Raw genomic sequence first — 20,216 nt, 5'->3', positions numbered from 1 at the left:
GGCTATTCAAACAGTAAATACATTTAACATAGATAATAGGATTGTCCATATACAATGAGGATAGATAACAGTCATAGCTGCATTTATGTAGAAGTTAGACATATAATGGTGAAAGGAAGTGATGGGAATGCTCTTAGGGTTAGTTAATCAGGTTGGGAGGAGGCAGCTCATACTGAGCATGAATCCTGGCACACAGTGGCTGGGCCAAATGCCTGTTTCTGTTCTGTAAATTTTATGTTCAGTAATATGCATATATACACAATGAATTAGATTCAGAGATCTAGAAATGGAATTGAGAATGGTGGCAATATACCACAAAGTAATTTTAATGGTAAGACAAAATAGACTAGTGAAATAATTAGCCAGAAGATACAGAACAAGAGCCAAGAGATTACACAAAAAAAAAGGTCAGCTCACACTTGAAGAAATGCATTTAATGCCAGTCACTACATCACAAAGAACATATACAAACACCAAAGACAGTCCAGAGAAGAATGAGACTGCTCACAACTGTAACTTGAAAGAATTCAAGGAAGGCTAAGGATGATCAAGAATCGTGAAGAAAAGCAACAGTTAATCTTGCAACAGGGTAACAAACAAAAAGAAAACCTAGTCTAAACTTGGTTACTCTCAGTTTGTAAAACAGAAGCAAGAAAAAAATCAAACCAGAGGATTTAATCTCATTAAAATGGAAGCAAGCAGCAAGTAGAGGCAAACATTAGGAATGCTTGCAACACAATGAATGCTATTCTGGGAGAGTTATGGTATTAGTGGGATGAGAGTTGATAGGTTGTTACTTGTCCTTTGCTTCTCATGTTCTGATTTCCAATTATTGTGAAGACTACAGCAGGCACAACATAAAACTTGCCACACGTAAAATCCACCATTATTGGTGATAACCCAGATTCAATGGAATTTTGTTGGAAAACAAGGCAACAAAAAACCTCTAATTTTCAAGCTTCAACCTTTTTCTGGTTTCCACAAGACAGTAAACGAGTGCATTTTATTTTAAACAACAATGTCACCAACAAGCAGGGGAATTTGAAGGAAATAGTCACGCATGGGGATCACCACACTATTAGCTCTCTCTCTCTCTTCTTGGTAAGAATATCACCACCAGAGATGCAGAGGGTCTTCTGCAACACGGCTTTTAAACAGAGTTATTTCATCCAAGTGCATCATTGGAACATCTCGGATGATGTCAGCGAGTCCTTCATGAAGAAGTGGGAATATAGCCACATTCAGTGCAGGGCGGTCAGTCTGGAAACTGGAGAACAACACAAGACAACAAGTTAGAAAGATGGCTTGTGGACAGAAAAGAATTAACTACTTCAATGATGTCTTCAAATTATAGATTAATTCACAATGTTTCAAGGACAAGTCATTGTTATTTCTTTTGCATTTCATTTTGAAATATAAAGCAGCACCTTCAAAAGCCGAGAAAAGTTGTTACTCCTTGATAAAATGGAAACCTGACTGTAGAGGTGGGAAAGATAGCTTTATGAAATTCCTAAACTATTGCTATTCTCCCTGTTCCTTCTAACTCATGTCAGTGGAGCTTGTCATGTGTACCAGTAAAGTGCTGAATGAACTCAGTCATCAGCGTGTATATGTGACCGTAGTAAAGATCTTAGTGTTTCCTTTCGGTCTGCAGCAAGGTAGAAACTGGACATAGTAGGTGGGGTGGAGAAGGGAGTGTCTGCTGCACATCTTGATCTGAAACTGGCTCTTACTTTACAGCACAGTTAGTTGTGATGGCGACATTGATTCAATAGATTGCAAAAATGCAAATGAGGGTGAAAAGGTACTGCAGCAATGTTGGAACTGTATATCATTACAAGTCAAAACCTCCAAGGAGACACACAAAAGCACAATGAAGGGGAACAAAGACACGTATTGCTTTTGGATAAACAGATAGAAGATTCTAGCAAGTAGAATCCAGGGCAGTTTTTCTCTAGTTTACCAATAATCAATTTGCAATAATCTGAAAGGGACCTGGAGAGGTGAGGTCAAACAAAGGTCGATTATGTTATGCAGCTGCAAAATTGAGATTGCATCAAAAAACAGGAACAAGGAATACAAATGAACCAGCAATAAGATAATAGAAACCTACTGGGGAGGGGGAGAGGAATTTGTTCGATAAATTGTTAAAACCTCTGAGTGACTTATAAAACCAAGAAGGTGCTGCTTAAGGTGGAAAATTGCCTCACAGAAAGCTCGCATCCAGAGTCAAATCTGTAATCTCTCCCAACCCTACAACTCTCTCAGAGTCCTATACACTCCTCCAACTCTGGCCACTCAATTCTAACCATTCCACTGTAGTTGGGCTCCAAGACCTGGATAGCTTTTCTCAATCTCTAACTTTCTCTCTCACCTTCTCTCGTCCTCAAAACCCTCTGAGAGTGTAACCTCATTAAGCTTTTGGTCATATGCCCTAACGTTCCCTTCCTTACAGCAATATGGATATACTTAACCCCTAGAACTGCAGTGGTTCAAGAAGGTAGCTCACCACCATTCTCTCAAGGGTAATTAGGACCAGGCAGTAAAGGTTGGTGTAGCCAGAGACAACCAAAGTCCAGGAACAAATAACATGTCTCCACACCCAGTAGGTATTTCAGTTTGACAATTTCAACTGATAAATTCGCCTGGTGATTTCATATGTTATATTATACCTTCAGATGTTAGTTTTCTATTCCAGAAAGCATTCTTGGGTTCATGTGAACTGGACTTAAACTTGCACTTTCTTGGACATTACCTTGTCAAAACGTATAAGTTGACACAGGCATTGATTATGGAAAAAAGGAGATTTTTAAAATTTAGATTAATTACAATTTCTTTATTGTTTTGGTTTTAAGTCAGAACAGTAGAGGCAAAATCAATTTGCATACTTTGCTTGGCACCAGTTCTACAATTTTTAATAAAAGGAATAATTTATTGAATTAATGCAATTGACAAAGATAATAAAAGCCTAAAACATCAAGCAGTAATGGAAATAAATTGCCTGGGGTACCAACATTCCCTGTACACCTGCTGAGGTTTCTTTTTTTAAAAACTCAACAGTCATGTTCATCAACTTATTCCATGCATGGAGAGTGTTCCTTACCTGCAAGCTATTTAGAAGCACAAGTTCACATTTTTGGAAGACCTTCAAAAAGTGATTTGCCAAATGAATTTTTTTTTGGCCCAAGTTTAGGCTGCCATTTCCCTTTGGGCTCTGAGGTTAACATTCTTGGTGCTTAGTGGAACCATTGAACAATTACATATTGTTCACATTTCCATGTTGAGGCAACATACCACCTAACTTGAAATATGGTTGGGCTTATAAACAATGCGATTTTGCCTACCATTCCATCCCCAAAATATATTCATCCCTCACCTTCCTCAAGTAAACCCTGTCCACTGTCCCCTGTAGTATTTTGATTTTTAAAAAGGTAATACAATACAAGGAACACTGGTGACGTAGGTTGGGATAAAGAATATCACTGCTTCATAGCTGCAGCTGACTCTTGAGATTCACCCGATTTAATCTAGGCAGCAAACATTTACAACCAATTGGATTGTGTGGTACCACATGCCAGCCCTGTTCATGTGCACTTTCCAGGTAGCGGTAGTCACTAACTAGCAAATAGTGGCTCTTTCCCCACTCTGCTCGCTTCCTCCCCCAGCCCCCATCCTCAAACACAGACTCAAAAGGATTTACAGATCAATTATAGGATCAGTATGCCAGCTGAGATCAGCAAATTAAATCCCTGGCCTTTCCCTGGTCTGTTATCACTGGTAGTGCATTTACCTACTAAGCTAATCAGGACATTTATTTAATGGAACTGAATGTAAATACTGCAAGATTTACACAGTTTTTCTATTCCCTTTAATGAAAGTCATGCTGTCTTCCGAATCAGCTTGACTTTCAACTACAGCTGCAGAAATGTTCATCCAGGGCCATATGTCCACATCAAGTAGGGTAGGTGTCGAGCCAACAGGCATTAACATTGGCAAACTCAACAGTAAGCAACTTTCCTGTTTTACACAGCTCAATGCAAACCTTCATAAAGCTCAATTTCTTATCTCTGTAGAGGTTAGGAAGTCTAACCTCAGTATGATATCTAAGAATCACAATTGTCTCCCTCCTCTATTTGGATAACTCACTTTGTAGAAATCAAAACAGTCAGAAAGTGACCCAGCCCAAGCAAATCTCTCACACTCGCACACCAAAGTATCGCTCCATAAATAAACATCCTGCTAAATTCTCCAAATTGTCTAGAGTTTGCTGTTTTGTAATTGGTAACATAAATTCTGCTATCAATATGTATTGGTAATGTGGCACATTACAAAATCACCAAAACAAGCATACAGCAAGAAGTTACTGCAGAGTAAGAGTTCAAAATCATCAAGTTTATGACATAAAAAGCAAAATATTACACATGCTGAAAAATCTAAAATAACAGCAAAATGCTGGAAAAACCCAGTAGGTCATCTATGGAGAGAAACAAAGTTAACATTTCAGGCTGGCGACTTTTCATCAGAACAGAAGACAGAAATGTAAGCATTTTTAAGCTGCTGGAGGTGAGGGAAGATGACTGGAAGAATAAAAGGAGAACCTCTGGGATATGGTGGAGGCCAGCTGAGGTTAAATAACAGAAAGTTTCAGGATACAACAGTTAGTGGTCATAGAAGTGGTGAAATGGCTGTGTCTAAATGAGGTAACATGAAGGATAAGGAAAGAAAGACCAACCCAGCCAAACAATAAAAGAATGTGCTTTATTCTCCTGCCAATGCACTTGAATAGTAAGTCAAATATTGTTAATGCCATCATTGAGTCCATTCCACAGTGGAACAGAAACTGGAATTGGCAATGTGTCTGTTGTAGCTGTCTCGCCCTCACCTACCCCCTTGTAAGCTGCCCAGCTCGCCACTTCACTCAGTACTGGGGCACTGAGTACGGTTCTTTCTGAGCACTCTACTGGGTTTTCTCACTTATTCCAGTTTAAGTATGAAGCCATTACCCATGTCCTGCAGTACTGCTGGCAGTAATGGCACAGGCACTAGAACTGCCTGGGAGGGCAACCACTGCAGTTGAAATGTCAACATTTGCGACCAAAATAAAAAAGGGAAATAGAAACAAAAGCACAGATCAAACTGGGGACAGAGGTTATGATCTAAAGTTGTTAAAATCAAATGTTGAATCTAGAAGAGGGTGCTGTTCTTGGAATGTGTGTTGAACTGCACTGGGTCTGGGCAGTAGGCCAAAGACAGGAAAAGTCAGCATGGAGCAAAGCGAACATCACAGTGGCTGGGGCAACATAAATTCAGTTACTAAATCTTGAACAAAAAGCTAGGCTCCGCGGTGGTGACCTTGAAACCTCTGTTAGCGGTTGTAAAAGCCAGTCTTGTTCACTAATGTCCTTTGGGAAAGGAAATCTGCCATCCTTACTTAGTATGGCCTATGTATGACTCTAGACCTACAGCAATGAGGATTGACTCTTAAATGCCCTCTGAAAAAAAACCTAGCAATATCCTCAAACTGTTTCAGAAAAGTCAATCAGGAATGAACCCAGGCAGACCACCCTCCAGTGAGCTAAGCACTAGAAGTAACAAGCAGTCAGCCAGCCTTGTCAATGCTGTAAATCCTGCCTTACTAACGGCTAGGGTCAAGTACTAACGTTGGCTGCAAGAGTTCTTCAGAATAGATCCAACTATCTTCAGCTGCGTAAACAAAGACCTTTCCTACAGTACAGGGTCAAAGTTGGAAATATTTGCGGATGATCATAAATGTTCAGCCTCATTTGCAACTCCTCAGATACTGAATCAGCCAGTCTCTAAATGCAGCAAGATTTGGACAACATTCAGGCTTGGACTGATAAGTGGCAAGTAACATTTGCATCACTCAGTCTAAGTGGTGGCAGAGTGGTGTAAAGTTGAAAGGGAGTTGCCCTGGGAGCCTTCCTCATTGATGCCAGAAATCTCATAGCACCAGGTGAATTACTCTAGATTACCTTGTACCATTCCATTCCCTTGCAGGCAAATCGATACTACTGCATCAGCAGGTAATCAGGTTTATTAAACAAGCTGGCGCAGGCAGTGGGCTGAATGGCCTCCTTCTGCACCATAACATCTGTGATATTGAGATTCAACATCTATCGTCAAGTAGATTCATTTCATGTGATATCAAAGAAATGGATAAAAGCACTGGATACTGCAAAGGTTATGGGCCCATGCAAAACTCTGACAATGTGGCATGTCCTATACAGGAAAACAGGGCAAATCCAACCTGGCCAATGACCACCGTCTGTAAGTTCTCTTCCAATCAGCACACCATGCTGATTTGGTATTTTATTATGTTCCTTCTCTGCTGCTGAATCACAACTCTTCCTTTCCTCTTAGCCTTTCATATTCCCACAAGTGTCCTTGCCACTGGGGGTGTACCCTACTACATAAACTGCAGAGACCCACCAAAGCCTTCTCAAGGAAATAAGTACTGGCATAGCCAGTGATGGTCATATCCATAAAAGAAAACTAACAGCAATGAACAATTTGCATTAATAATGTACTAAGACTCGCAAACAATAATTTGTTTAATCATTTGAAAGTTATCACTTGAAGTTCTACTTTGCTAAGTTTAAATTTTGCATTTAACAGCAGTTATTATATAAAAGTTGGGCACTGAACTCTTCACTGGAAAAGTAAAAATCACTAACCAACATCCAGACATCAAAGGGTTAAAAGGTAATAAAAATCCAAAATAAAGGACGTCAATCTGAAGAAAACAGATTCATAAAAATTTGAGTATTCCTACAATAGGGTTAGAAGAAAGCTTTACATGCTTTAAAGCCTTTGTGACACAGAAATGCTTTGATGTTCAAAGGTTTACTGAAAGCAACACAATCTCCATGAAAGTGCCAATCTCCAGCAGCTCCAAAGTCAGACATTGCTCTTCCACAATTCGAATACGATGGAACGTACATCGCCCACCTGTGCAAATTGTGAAGCTTATTACAGTGGAAGGGAATGACATTTATATTAAAAGTATGGCAAGAGATGAAGGTAATAATGATTAACTAGAGGAGCCACGACTTATTTCGTATATGGACATTAAACAGTCTTTGACAACAGCAGTTTGCTTACTTTTCATTTAAAATTTGCTCAAAAGTTTCAATGTTTCTCAGAACAAAAAAAGACAATTGAAGTACATTACACGTTGCATTTTCTCATTCAAATTAGCAAAAGAGCTCAATCAATTTACTTCAAAAAAAAGCTTCAATTATTAACAATATAAATGCAGCTGACCTCCATCTCTTAAAGCATCTCTCGTTTTCTCTCTCCATCTTTCCCTTTTCTCCATGACAAGCTTCAAAAAATTATCAGCTATCCAGAAAACATTTCTCAGGTGGTGTTTTTTGGAGGGTGCAAGTACAGAACAAGAGGGGCAGAATATTTACATATTTGATACTGACTGCAGAAAGTCCTGTATCTTTCCCATGTATGTGACTACTTTTTTACACCAAACCAACTAATTAAGGTATTTTTGCATAATCATTCTTCATCTATTTGTAAATAGTTGTCAAAAGTCTGAATTTGCACAATTCTCCTTTTTTTTGACAACTCAATCCATAATACAGCCGTGCTTTACAAATGAAATTCAGCAATACAAAGCAATAACGTGAAAGTATGTTCACACGCACTGATCAGAACAACAAAGAAAATAAATCTGCTAGGGTGATTCCTGACAGAAGGATTACTGGCATTCAAATAGGTTCATACCTGAATAATACCCACTTGGGCAAGGTACCAGAGGGATATCTTGACTTGCGGACCCCACCCCAACAAGGCTCACTGATTTCATGGTGGTACAAACATTAAATAAAAAGGAAGCTCCAAAACAGGCATAGACAAATCCTAAAGAATCACAACCCCGCAGCAATCACAGCTGCAGAGAATGGTCCCACCTGTTATTGAAAGGAAAATGCAACAGCCATAAAAGAAAAACATTCATTACTGAGCGGTCGGAGCAAAAAGAGAGGATAACAAACAGGCAGGACAGAGAAAGAAAAATAAAATATCTTGCTCAAGTGACATTTAATCCAACTGACAGTCTAAAAGCTTGAACTGAAAAGACGTAAAGATCAACAAAAAATGGCCTAGTCTGTTAATATGCCTTCATTCCAACTGTTCCCTGCTTTGTTTACACTGCATACCTGCTCCAACTGGTTTAAATTCAATCCCTCCATTTAATCGTCCATCACCTCAGGGTAGCTCAGTCTTTAATATATAAGGATGCTTTGCTCCAACTAAAATTACCTTTTGAAGTCTCAAAATGGGCTGCAAACAAATCAGAGGAGAAACCAGAATATCTCCTCCACCAAAGTAATTTGGAAGCTGGACAAACAACCAGTCAACATTCATTACCCATGCACACACATGGATCAAACAGCCATGGCAGCAGGGGCTAGTGTGCAGACAGTAACACTGGATGAATACTCCAACCAAGTCATGTCCACACCTTTAGAATAAGTGAAACCTGGAAGGAGGGAAAGAGAGGAATGAAAGCATAAACTAGTCAACATACAATCACTAAATTATGACAGGCGCCTTCTCAGAAACTACCTCAATTCAGTTACTGGAAATTACTAACTTTGTTAAGGGCCAAACATAATTTGTTTCGTTACTGCAAATTAAGCATTCTAGCACATGATACAACACAGTGCGCACTCCAAACTGTGGCCAGAATGCTTTTGCTTGATGAGTCCCAACAGGAACACAGATGGAAATCTTCTTGGCCCACTGCACCAACCTCCTGGTGGGTAATTACAGAGAGCACTGGCAGAGACCTGGCTGCAAGCCATTTGGCTACCCTCTTGGATGAAGACTTGAAAAAGAGGAGAGAATAGAACTGAAATAAAATTCCACAAGAGATTTTAACCACTTTTCAACAACAGGCATTTTTGAGGTAGGGAAACATTAACTTTTGGTCATCATTTTCATTTCAAAAAGTACAGGTTTTACTCTTAATACAGTGACAATCCTTACTTCCATTAGCTCTACTTCCAACAATGGAGGATTTTAATCTTTACATAGCAAGTAGTCAAGCATTTGAAACATAGACCTAACAGCTTTCTAAATTACTGAATTATGTAGCTATTCATTGAGGAGTATTTCGACTAAATTGTATATGATGTATGAAACAATTATCATGTTATTGGTGAATAAGGTGATAATATTTACAAAATCAACAAGTTTCAGTAAGGGTTGGGTTTCTAAAGGTACATTTTAATAAACAAAATGTTATTAGTGACTAGCAATGAGGGAGTCATCTTAACAAATTACTGTAGTAAAAGTATTGCATGATGTTTAAGCGGTCATACTGGAATTGATGTTCTGTTCTAAGTCTTGTTGTCTTTGCTTTTCAAAACAGGCACAAACGATCCCAATAATATCGAGTTGCCCACTACTGTTCTTTACCATAGTGTTCTCGTTCACACACCCTCCCCAACACCACTGCTGTCAGTTCCTTTGACCATCTGCCTGCATATCCAATGTACATGCACTGATGGGTGGAAGTAAGCATCACCATGACAACTGCAGACCCACCAGAGTAATTAAAACAGACATTACATAATCCTAATTGAACACTGATAAAGCATTTCAAGGAAAAAAAAACAGATGAGAACTTTTTTTGCAATTTTTAGATTAGAATTTTTTGAAAAATGAAGTTCATTAACATAAATCTTCATCCAGTGAGCTGCACAACCTATACACCTGCCATGCTAGGTAAACACTGAAAGATTAGCTCAATTGGCTTCTTATTTCTTTATGGCTCCAAATATTTTAAAAAAGGTTTTTTTGCCCTTTTTCACAGTCTTAGGACGTTCCAGAGCACTTTGCAGATTATTGAACATTTCTGAAGTTAATCCCAGTTGTAAAGAAAGAAATGCACCTGTCAATTTGCACACAGCTGCAGAATAATAGCAACCAGATATATTACCTTAAGAATAATAGTTTTAAACATTTTTGCAAAGTTCATATTTAGGACAGTTACAAAGACTTTGATTTGTCCTGTACTACAAATTCAATTCTAAGAAGTGCTGCAATGTCCCAAATGTCAAGACTCCACACAAATGCCAGTTATAATAGTTGGCTAATGCAAGTTTACCAACAGCTATAAACGTGCACTCCTGCTGAGTTTATTCAACAAAAAAAGTGTTCAAGACTGACATATTATTTCAATATTTTGCAAATCATGATGCTTGACATAGTAATAGATTACACACAGATGAATTTAGCATGAAACATCTTGAGCCAACAGACCATACCAGATCCTTATTCAGTACTTTCTCACCATCGGCTTGGTAATTCTGCCAAAGCCAGTCTACAATGGGATCAGTGGATAAATAAATGGAAATCTTATTGTCCTTCGGTTCCTGGTTCAGTACCTACACACTCTAATGGTCTGGCAGACGACAGTTCTTTTGAGTAGCTGCTCCTGCTATTGCCCAAATAATAACTATTGTAAACTAAATATTGATGTCCTGTTTTGCTGGGTGGCTCAATGTAATCTGATACTAATTTAGGCAGTTAAATGCCAGTTTAACAGATTGCATATAGGTCAGTCAATTTGTTTAGTCTGCATTATCTGGAAAGCTTGATAGGATTTATTTTCCAAAACATGATCAAATATCAGCAACTGCTTATTGACAAGATTGAGAAACCAACTTACATGATCTAGACTAATTTTATATTCTTACAATGGTAGGCCTGAAGTGAACAGTAGACCCATTTCTCCAAAGCATTTCTGTACAAAAGGTGTTTTTTTTAAAAAAGCACCATTTAAAGTTTTCAAATTTGCGATTCCAATTGAAAAATTACTTCGACATCAACAGTGATGTGGAAAAAGAAAACAACATTTCCCTCCTGTTATAGATATTTATAATCAACCTGATCAGATGTGTTATGAAACACTTCTGGCAGAACCTGAACTTCAGCTTCTGGTTCAGACACGCTTCAACAAAGTGGTTTTAGGATTGGCATCAGCTGTAGCTCAGTGGTAGCACTCTCACTTTTGACTCAGTCAGGCAGGTTCAGTCTCACTCCTGAGTACCAAATTTAGTTGGAGGTGCTGCTTCTTGATAAAATGTTAAATTGAGACTTTGCCTTCTCAGGTGGATGTAAATCTTGCCATGACACTATTTGGGAGGAGGATAGGGGGGAGTCTACCCCTGGGACCTGGCCTATATATGTCCCCCAATCAAAGCATAAAAAGGGATCTGATCGTAACATTGAAATTGGTTGCCCCGCCTCCTACAGTAAAATACAGGCGACACTTCAAAAGTGCTTCATTGATTGTAAAGCATTCGGGCATATCTGGAAGTCAGGACACGTGACATATAACATTCAAGCCTGTGTTTCTTTTAATTAACTCGCCCATTGACGTTGTGCTCAAACAAACGGCAAGCCATACAGACCAGCTAGTAGGTATTACAAAGTGTGTTGCCCACTCTGACTGCCTAGTATAGGTGTGTCAGAGGGATTTACAGATTGATTGATTATCAATCAATCTGTTTGGCTGTGTTAGGCCACACCTTCCATGACCATCAAATCCTGATGTGGGACCTGGACCAAGAGTTTCTGACTCAGAGACAGGGACAGTACCAGTGTGCCACAAGACATCAAGGCCAAGCTGGAACAAACTACAATCATGAGGTGCTGCACTTGATAAACTGGGAAATGAAACAGTGCTAACTTTTCAGATACAATTAGAATCCAGATTGTGATTTTTGACTCTCCTCCTCGAAGCCAGTCCTTCATATCATTGAACTCTCAATCATGTTTACATCATTCTGCCCCAACCTTATTGCAAACCTACCGCCTGCAAGCATATTGTAAGATTACAACATGATCCTCCTCACCAACTTGTGGGCCCAAACTCCTAAGCTATATTTGACAATAATTATTGTTACTGAGCTAATTAGGTGGCATTAAGAGTCCATCCTCTTCTTTTAAAAAAAGATTGCTAAAATTTCTTTGTGAAGATTAAGTGTACAAAACAGAATCAGACCATATATGAAGAAAACCATATCCTTCTGCAGATCTAGGCAGCAATAGAGACAAAAGAATCAGCTCCTTAAAATATAAAAAAGACTGAATTGTCAATTCAGACATAACTAATTCAAAAACTTCATAAATTACAGTCAAAAGAATCAAGTACCTCAGTCTGTAGTTTACAAGATGAAGACAATTCTCCGTTTGCTGAGCATAGGTGCCTATTTTGCACTGGAAAATTCATAGAGCTCAGTTACTCATAAATGAGTTGCCTGCGATGTTCGCACTGCAAAACAAAGGCTGCTTTATTTTCATGCCTATTCTCATCTCGCTGGTGAGAGTGCAGTTGGCAGATAGCGCTAACTGGGCTCAAAAATCTAGCCTTCATTGAGGCGTAATGCATGGTTAATGACTGAAGGAGTGCATCTGTGTTTTTTTGTCAGGATTCACCCTATTGCACTTTGGTTCTTTCAGGCTTCACACCCACATTATATGCACAGATTTACTCCTGCTCGTGCACATGCACAATTTCTAAAACAAATATTTATTTCTACCGATTTTTGGTATAACATTAAAACTATACAAGTTGAACTAGAAGGTATCTCTGATTGCTAAACATGCTTCAAGACAAAAATCAAGGGTTAACTGAATTGTTAAAACGCAAACTAAATGTGCTTCAAAGTTGAACTGCTTTATGATAAAAGAAAAATTGTGTTTGAATAATGTTAGGAATCAAGAGAGTTTTAAATCTGCACCGTTAGTTTCTGTTAAAAGAAAACAAAAATGGAACAAGGATGTCAGCAACATACCTACAATGTTGTAAATAGGTCAATACAGGCTGTAGTTAGTTCATCCTCTTTCCTTAAATTTTTCTTCCTCTTCTGGGAGCAATTTAAACAGACTTAGGATTCAATGTGCACCAGCAGTCCTTCTGTAGCCCATCTCAGCCGCCATTTCTGTAGCTAGGACACAGAGCTGCTGCAAAGTTCAAAGACTCTGTCACTTGTCCACAGAGACTGCAAAAGCATCATAGAACACGGATCAAAAATAATTCTGCCTTTGAGCCATCCCAGCAGAGACACCCGATTCCACCACTGTTACTCTCCCCTTCACCAATTGGCAAAGTCAGTACAGAGCAGGGATCCAAACCTGGGATGGAAGGGCACACTATCACTACAAAATCTGATGCTGATATTTCAGACAAGATGTCTTTGATATGAAATAATTCTCTCCACAAATGCTACCTGACCTGATGTGTATTTACAGCTGATTTCATTTTGCCACAATAACACATCCACCTAATGAGTAATCAGGAAGCTTTTACACTAAGGCAGTTTATGTATGAAACAATCACTCAGTTTTAAAAAAAAAGTGACTGAAAAATAAAAATGAAACACTGAATACAATGAGCTGAGCAAGCAAAGAAAATATTAACAATGAAGCTTTAAATTGTGTAACAAGCAGTAAATTTCATTTGGTTGTGATTTCTTCAGTTATTGAATGGCAATTTAACTTTCCTCCTTGACGTCAAATGTTACAGGCTGATTGACACCTAGACACCCAAACGGATGGAAAGATTTAGCCTGTTCATTCCCAGCCAAATATGTTGGTCTTCTCATAGTCTCGGCTTACACACAACGGAAAACAGTCATTTGGGCTAGAGAAAAATTAACTAATAACTAGAACATTCCTCAACAGTCAACACATGACGTTAGTAAAGAGACAGAGAAATTAACAGAAAAAGGAGTGTGAAAAACTACAAAATACTATATCGGTGTCCTATTGAACCAAAATATAGAAGCAGTCAATAGCAAACAAGTTAATATCATTGGCTATATGGTATATGGCTCCAAGACTGTGTGAGGAAATTCTCCAACCTGCCTCCACAGATGTAACTTTGCTCGGAAAACAACAAATGCTGGAGATCACAGGCGGGTCAGGCAGTATCCATGGAGAGAGAGCAAGCTAACATTTCAAGTCTAGATGACTCTTGATCAGAACTGACGTGAAATACCAAAGAGACATCTAGACTCGCAATGTTAGCTTACTCTCTCGCCATGGATGCTGCCTGACCGGCTGAGATCTCCAGCATTTGTTGTTTTCAGTACAGAGTCCAGCATCTGCAGTAATTTGCTCCTACATTGTGCTGAGCCACTAGGTGGAGTGCTTGTTCAACAACAGAATTTAAATTTGCGGAGAGATAGTGGCCCAAATAGTCAGCAGAGTAGTGCAGACTGGAGCTGTGTGTCAGGATCATGCATAATCCCTGACACAGCTGATTCAATGGGAATTGCCTGGGAAATTGAAACCTCTGATGGGCAATTCCCTCAGTTCTGGAATTCTCTAAGAAAGCTCCTTGAAAAGCAAAAACCTTGGAGATTCCAACTCAATTAGTTTTATTTGTATTCATTCACGGGATGTGGATTGGCTAGGCCAGTATTTATTGTTCAGAGAGCAGTTGAGAATCAACCACGTTGCTGTGGGTCTGGAGTCATATGTAGGCCCGACTGGGTGTGGATAGCAGATTTCCTTCCCTAAAAAACATCAGTGAACCAGAAGGGTTTTTCCAACGATTGGTAATAGTTTCATGGTCGTCATTAGACTTATAATCCCATTTTTATTTTGTTGAATTCAAATTCCACTATCTGCACTGGTGGGATTAGAATCTGGGTCTGAAGAACATTACCTTGGTCTCTGGATGAATAATCTAGTGATAATATTACTAGGCCATCAGCTCCAAGAGGATTAAAAACCTTCTTTAACATCCCTGGCTTAGTCACCACTGATCCCTTGGCCCCACCAACTATACCTCTTTGATCTCCGACAACCTCAGTCCCACCTGCCCAACCCAAAACATACTAGTACTATTCCTGACTTGACCCTGACAGCATCCTGTCCCACCTCTGATTTACCCATACCCTCAGGCCCAATCACCACACATCCAAAGCAGCTGGCATTTCCCTCACACACTGAATCAACAACTCAACACCCATTTTCCAGACCCAGTACTCTGCCTTGATCTAATCATACACCCCACCCTCATCCATCTTCCAGAACTAATGCCCTGTCTCAATTCATCTAAACCCTCCTCCCTTACCCACCTTACAAACCCTGCCTTGATGTAACCACACACGCCTCCCTCACCCTTCTTCCAGACTCAGTATCCTGCCTCGATCTAACCACAGACCAGATGAACTACCACCACCAGACGAACTACCACCACCAGACGACTCTCATCCACCTCCATTGAAGATCCAAAGCCCATGACCTTTCAACGTGACCCCAAACCCACCCCTCCCACAGGTCCACCCAATAAGCAGGCTCCCTAGGTCCCAGTCTGACCATAAGCTCTTACTCTGCACCCTACACAGTTGGTACCGTAACCCCCTCACCTAACTTCCCACCTAAGCTCGCACTACCTCATACAGTTTATCCTTTACACTTTCACAGGAACTGTCAAAGTGGCTGTCAGTGCTGCTGGACATTTAAAACCACAGAACACAGCTCACTGACTGAGTGTTGCAAAATGGGGCTGTGGTTTCTAAAAAGATCTCCTTTGCTGCTGGATTCATAGACAGGTTCATCATAGGAAGCTCCTGACTGAAATTTCCAGCACAGAAATCATCTAAAAGGTAATTTTTAATCTGTTCAGGGTCAGAAATATGAAGTGCTGATGAAACTGTTGTAACGCGATAACCGTGATTGGAACCTGCACACATCAGGGCGATAATAACCAGGTAGTTTGCTTTTTGGATTTGTCCCTTAGGGGGACAAATATTGTCCAGAATAACAGAGGTAACTCTCCTGCTCTTCTTGATGTATTACCAAGGGATATTTCACATCCACCCAAGGAGCAAACAAGCCATTAGCATTACAGTTCATTTAAAAAGCAGCAATACAGACATTCCTTCAATACTCCATCAACACTACACTGGATTGTTGCATTCCAGTCTGTGGGACAGTGACTCAGGGTGCAAGTGCTACTCACTAAGTCACAGCTGATATATAATCTACTACTTACAGGTCCTATTAGTAACAGGGAGCTGTCTGGGATGTGGACCCTTAAGCTAAAAATAATTCATAGGTATTTTGAAAAAACAAGTATGAGGGATTTTGGGAAGACTGCAGAGGAAATCTAGCAGGGTATAGACTGAATTAAATCATTCACTGCTGATTTGGAAGAAACAAACAAAAAATTTCTTAAGCAATATTAATGCCCAACTCAAGTCTGAAGATACGAATTAGTGGGTTTGGACAGGATCCAGTCCCTTCGATTCTGGAAGGGCTACCACTATTTGTTTTTAATTACCATCGAGCTAAAATTCCTACTTTAACTCTTCATGTTTTTATTCGGAATGGATCATCAGCAGTTAACTTAAACTTAGAGTTCCAGGCCAGGTCATCACATTGAAATTTAAAAAAATATACTGCAGATATTAGAGTCTGAAAATAAAAACAGAAAATTCCGCAGAAGCTCAAGTCTGGTAGGATCTATGGAGAGAGACTCAGAGTTTGTGTACAATATAACTCTTCTTCAGAATAAGGAATGGTAACAGATTGAAAACCTAATTCTGCTTCTCTCTCCACAGATGCTTCCAGACCTGCTGAGTTTCATCATAGTGAAATGACTTGCCAGATCCACACACCATGGCTAATGGATGCACTGGTAAACATGGAAAACATGTCTGAATAGCTCCTCCACATTTTACCACCACTTGGTCTGAAAATAATGGAAATGGAACTTACATCCTTATGTCACTGGAGACTAAAAGAATAGTGATTGACAGAGGATTAATTAGCAGTGGAAAGATTCATCCAATATTCACTAGGAGTGAATATGATCGATAGGGCTTTTTTTTATCTCAAAGAGATGTTCTACCTTTTCCAAGATGCTATTAAAAGTTGGATACGGATCCATTTTGTCTTGGCATCCACAAACAGCTGACTGCAAAACACTACAGCTAATAACTTGCTGTCAAAAAACGATTCTCTGCTACTTGACGTGATCTCTAATCAATTTTAAACCAGCAAAAAGTATGAACCAAGAATGATACAGGCTTCAAAAAGGCTAGGAAGGACACACTAGTTTCATTCCATATCCCTTATTAATCTCACTGGGCCTCACATGATTAACTTCACTGCACTACAAATATAGCATGGACTGGCAAAAGTGGGAGAAAGCTAAACCTCCTGCACAATGACCTACATCATGGTGACATAGGGAAAATAAATAGGTCTTCGCTTCAGGCCATATTTTCAGAAAAATGACCATAACAGAATCAGCAAATGAGCAGCAGTGGCCACATACTTTAAAATCCAAAGCATCGCCCGTAAATGGACTGGCATTATAAGAAATCTACCAGGAACTCAAAGCATGCATTATAAAAGCTAGTGGCTCATAGGGGAAAAAAATCCACTCAATTCAGCCCTTTGGGCAATAGCGTAAATTAGGGAGTGTGCAAGTGACTGCATATTCCCACTGTCACTTTTCAATGCTATTAATTTTTTTCCTGATATCTTTCCTTCCGATTGTATTTTTTACCTTTGCTTTTTATACTCCAGTACTCCTTAATTTGAAGTTGTGCTTTTCCTCTCCCATCCTATTTTATCATTCCAGAGTGCAGCTACCTTCAAACACACATACATCATACACAAGAATGGAGATTACAGATAACATTTTCAGGAAATCCAGAGGGATTAAGTACCTCTATCCATTATGAAAAGGATAATGTACACATGAATCATTTATGAGTCCACATCGACCATATAAATCAAACAATCCACTAATAACTCTGCACAACTGCTGCTCTTTTTATTCACACCAAACGTGCTCGAGTGATGCAGTGCAAGAATATGAGCAGGAAAAACATTCTAAACTATTTGTAACCTTTCTGCTGAAACACCATTTAGAGATGATGTTTTGCATGTCACAATATGGTTGTAAAACACTTAGAATACTTTAGTCCTATTCAATTCCATTATAGTGTTTAGGTTACAGAACACTCTTCATATTGCCCAAAATGGAAACTGGAGTCTGATACCTCTTACAAGATCGCCCCCTACTGCAAGTGTAAAGAAAGCTCTGGAACCTTAAAATGATTTAAACTAGAGTTAAAGCCCTGTTATATAAGGAGCAGAATTACTCTTGCTCTGCTTAGATATGTAGTAAAGTCAAACCAGACATTACCTGTAAAGGATGCAGCACGGAATATTATGCCAAAAAAGTCAACTACTTTAATGCATCTGCCCAGTGCTATAAAGTAAGCTACACATTCCTATTGTTACATACACAAGACACTGCATTTCAAAGAAACCTGCTGTGCTGAAGTATGGAGTTTCTATTAACCGCAGAATCCACAATCAAGTGAACAGCAGTATTGACAACCCCCAATCAACTTTAGAAAGAAATGCAACTCACTTCAAAATCACAAAATATTTCTTTGCTGTGTCAATCTCCACATTTTTCCCTCACCCTGAGAGCACAAATTTATTTTGAAATGTGGTGCACTAGCCCTGGTAGCCTTCTGGTATCTTCATGGGAGAGTTCGACAATATTTATAAGTTATGTGACCAAGAGACCTTGGGCTGGGATGCCAGTTGTTATCACAATCAATGATGTGCATCCACACATGCAAACTTCCAGCAAGAGACATGCAATAGTAATCAGCAATGCAAAGGGTGGCTGCTTAGTGTACCCTTCCTTGCCAGAGTAACATTTGAGGCCAATTGTAGACACTCTAATGCCACACAAGGCAAGCTCAGTTAAACCTTACAGACCTGCACTGTGGGGTGGGAGCAACGATAACGGTCTCAGGAATGCAGTAAAACCCGAGCAAGATACCAGGCACTTGGCGATAACGGTTTAAAATAGGTTTTAAAATATGAAATCTTAATTTATTTAAATAACATTTTAAAACCCATAACACAAATGCATTGATGGGACAGAAAGTCAACTGGTTGGTTATCTGATGCACTTTATTCAGTATTTTTTAGATCCATTAAAGTTCATTGGTGTACTTCCAAGGCATTTGCATCTTGAGCATTGGTTCCTTTTACATATCACATCTGCAACTTGCTGCTTTTGTACTCAAGCAATTTCCTTCCACTTACCCTGTAATCAGTGCTTGCTGAAGGTTCTTGCAGGCCACTAGAGTTTCTCCTGTAAACATGTGACACATGACGACATTCGAGCACTTGGTCATGAATGATATCACTGCATCATGCTGGAAAGTTCCGTGCCGAGAAACTATGCAGAATCGCTCCAGTGATGAGCAATGCCCTAGTGCTTGAAAGAATTGTGCACTTGCTGACAAGTACGGCTGTTCTAGCCTGCAGTAGGAACAAAATAACAAAGTGCAAATCTTAACAGTGTGTTCTACAACCTGGTAAAGTATCAGCTTTCAAAGTAGATCTGCACTTTTCATCACATCCTACAAGAAAGTTCAAATAAAGATGAATTGAACAAGAATAAATACGTGGATATTTTACCACTTTTCCAAAACCTCTCAACTTTTATTTCTGTCCGCTTAGAATGTGCCAATTCTGGCTGGTCACTCCATCAGTACTAAGTTAATTAGAAGGAACTATATCTATAATTAAGAATGTTGTTTCTCTCCACATTGCCTATGAATTATTTTCCTATTATAAATTCTTATACCCATTTTTATAATGAAATCTGCCTGAGTGAACTTGCCATGCTATATTGTCATTTTCCTGACAGCCAGGATTCAGTGTTGCATTCTCAGCTCCTACCTTGTGTGTCATTTTGTAACTATCAGGATGGCTGCCATATAAGTTCAAAATTAGAGACTGGCTGGGCTGTCTCCCCCAGTCAAATAATCTTCTCCTGGCAACAAGCATAATAACATAATGCAACTATAACCGCTTGATCACAAAAAGGGACTTTGTTAGTATACACCAAAACCATATCTCAGCACATGCCAAAATCTTTAAGATACATCTGAAGGATGTGTGAAGTGAGAGAGGAAACTCATACAATTTTGGCAACAAACATTATGACTTTCTTTTTAAAATTGTTCATGAGGTGAGAGTGCCACTGGTGAAGCCTGCAATTGTTGCTTTTAAGACTGTATAGGAACTTACCCAGCAATCTAATACAGGTTGTTCTGTTTCACGCACATTTCATTAACACGACTTTGTGATAACACAATTAACAAACTGGG

At 39.3% G+C, this 20,216-nt stretch overlaps 1 long non-coding RNA gene across 1 annotated transcript; it reads right to left on the bottom strand.

Annotated features, from left to right (window-relative positions):
• Positions 1–408: 408 nt before the first annotated feature.
• LOC122560542 lies at positions 409–19,833 on the bottom strand. Its single transcript, XR_006314769.1, has 2 exons — positions 19,144–19,833; positions 409–1,267 (listed from the first exon to the last, which is right to left on the bottom strand). It is a non-coding gene; the product is annotated as an uncharacterized LOC122560542 (long non-coding RNA).
• Between the last annotated feature and the right edge of the window lie 383 nt (positions 19,834–20,216).

The sequence above is a fragment of the Chiloscyllium plagiosum genome, chromosome 21, assembly GCF_004010195.1.
Source record: "Chiloscyllium plagiosum isolate BGI_BamShark_2017 chromosome 21, ASM401019v2, whole genome shotgun sequence".
NCBI classification, from domain to species: Eukaryota; Metazoa; Chordata; class Chondrichthyes; order Orectolobiformes; family Hemiscylliidae; genus Chiloscyllium; species Chiloscyllium plagiosum.
This window is presented reverse-complemented; position numbering and strand designations above follow the sequence as displayed.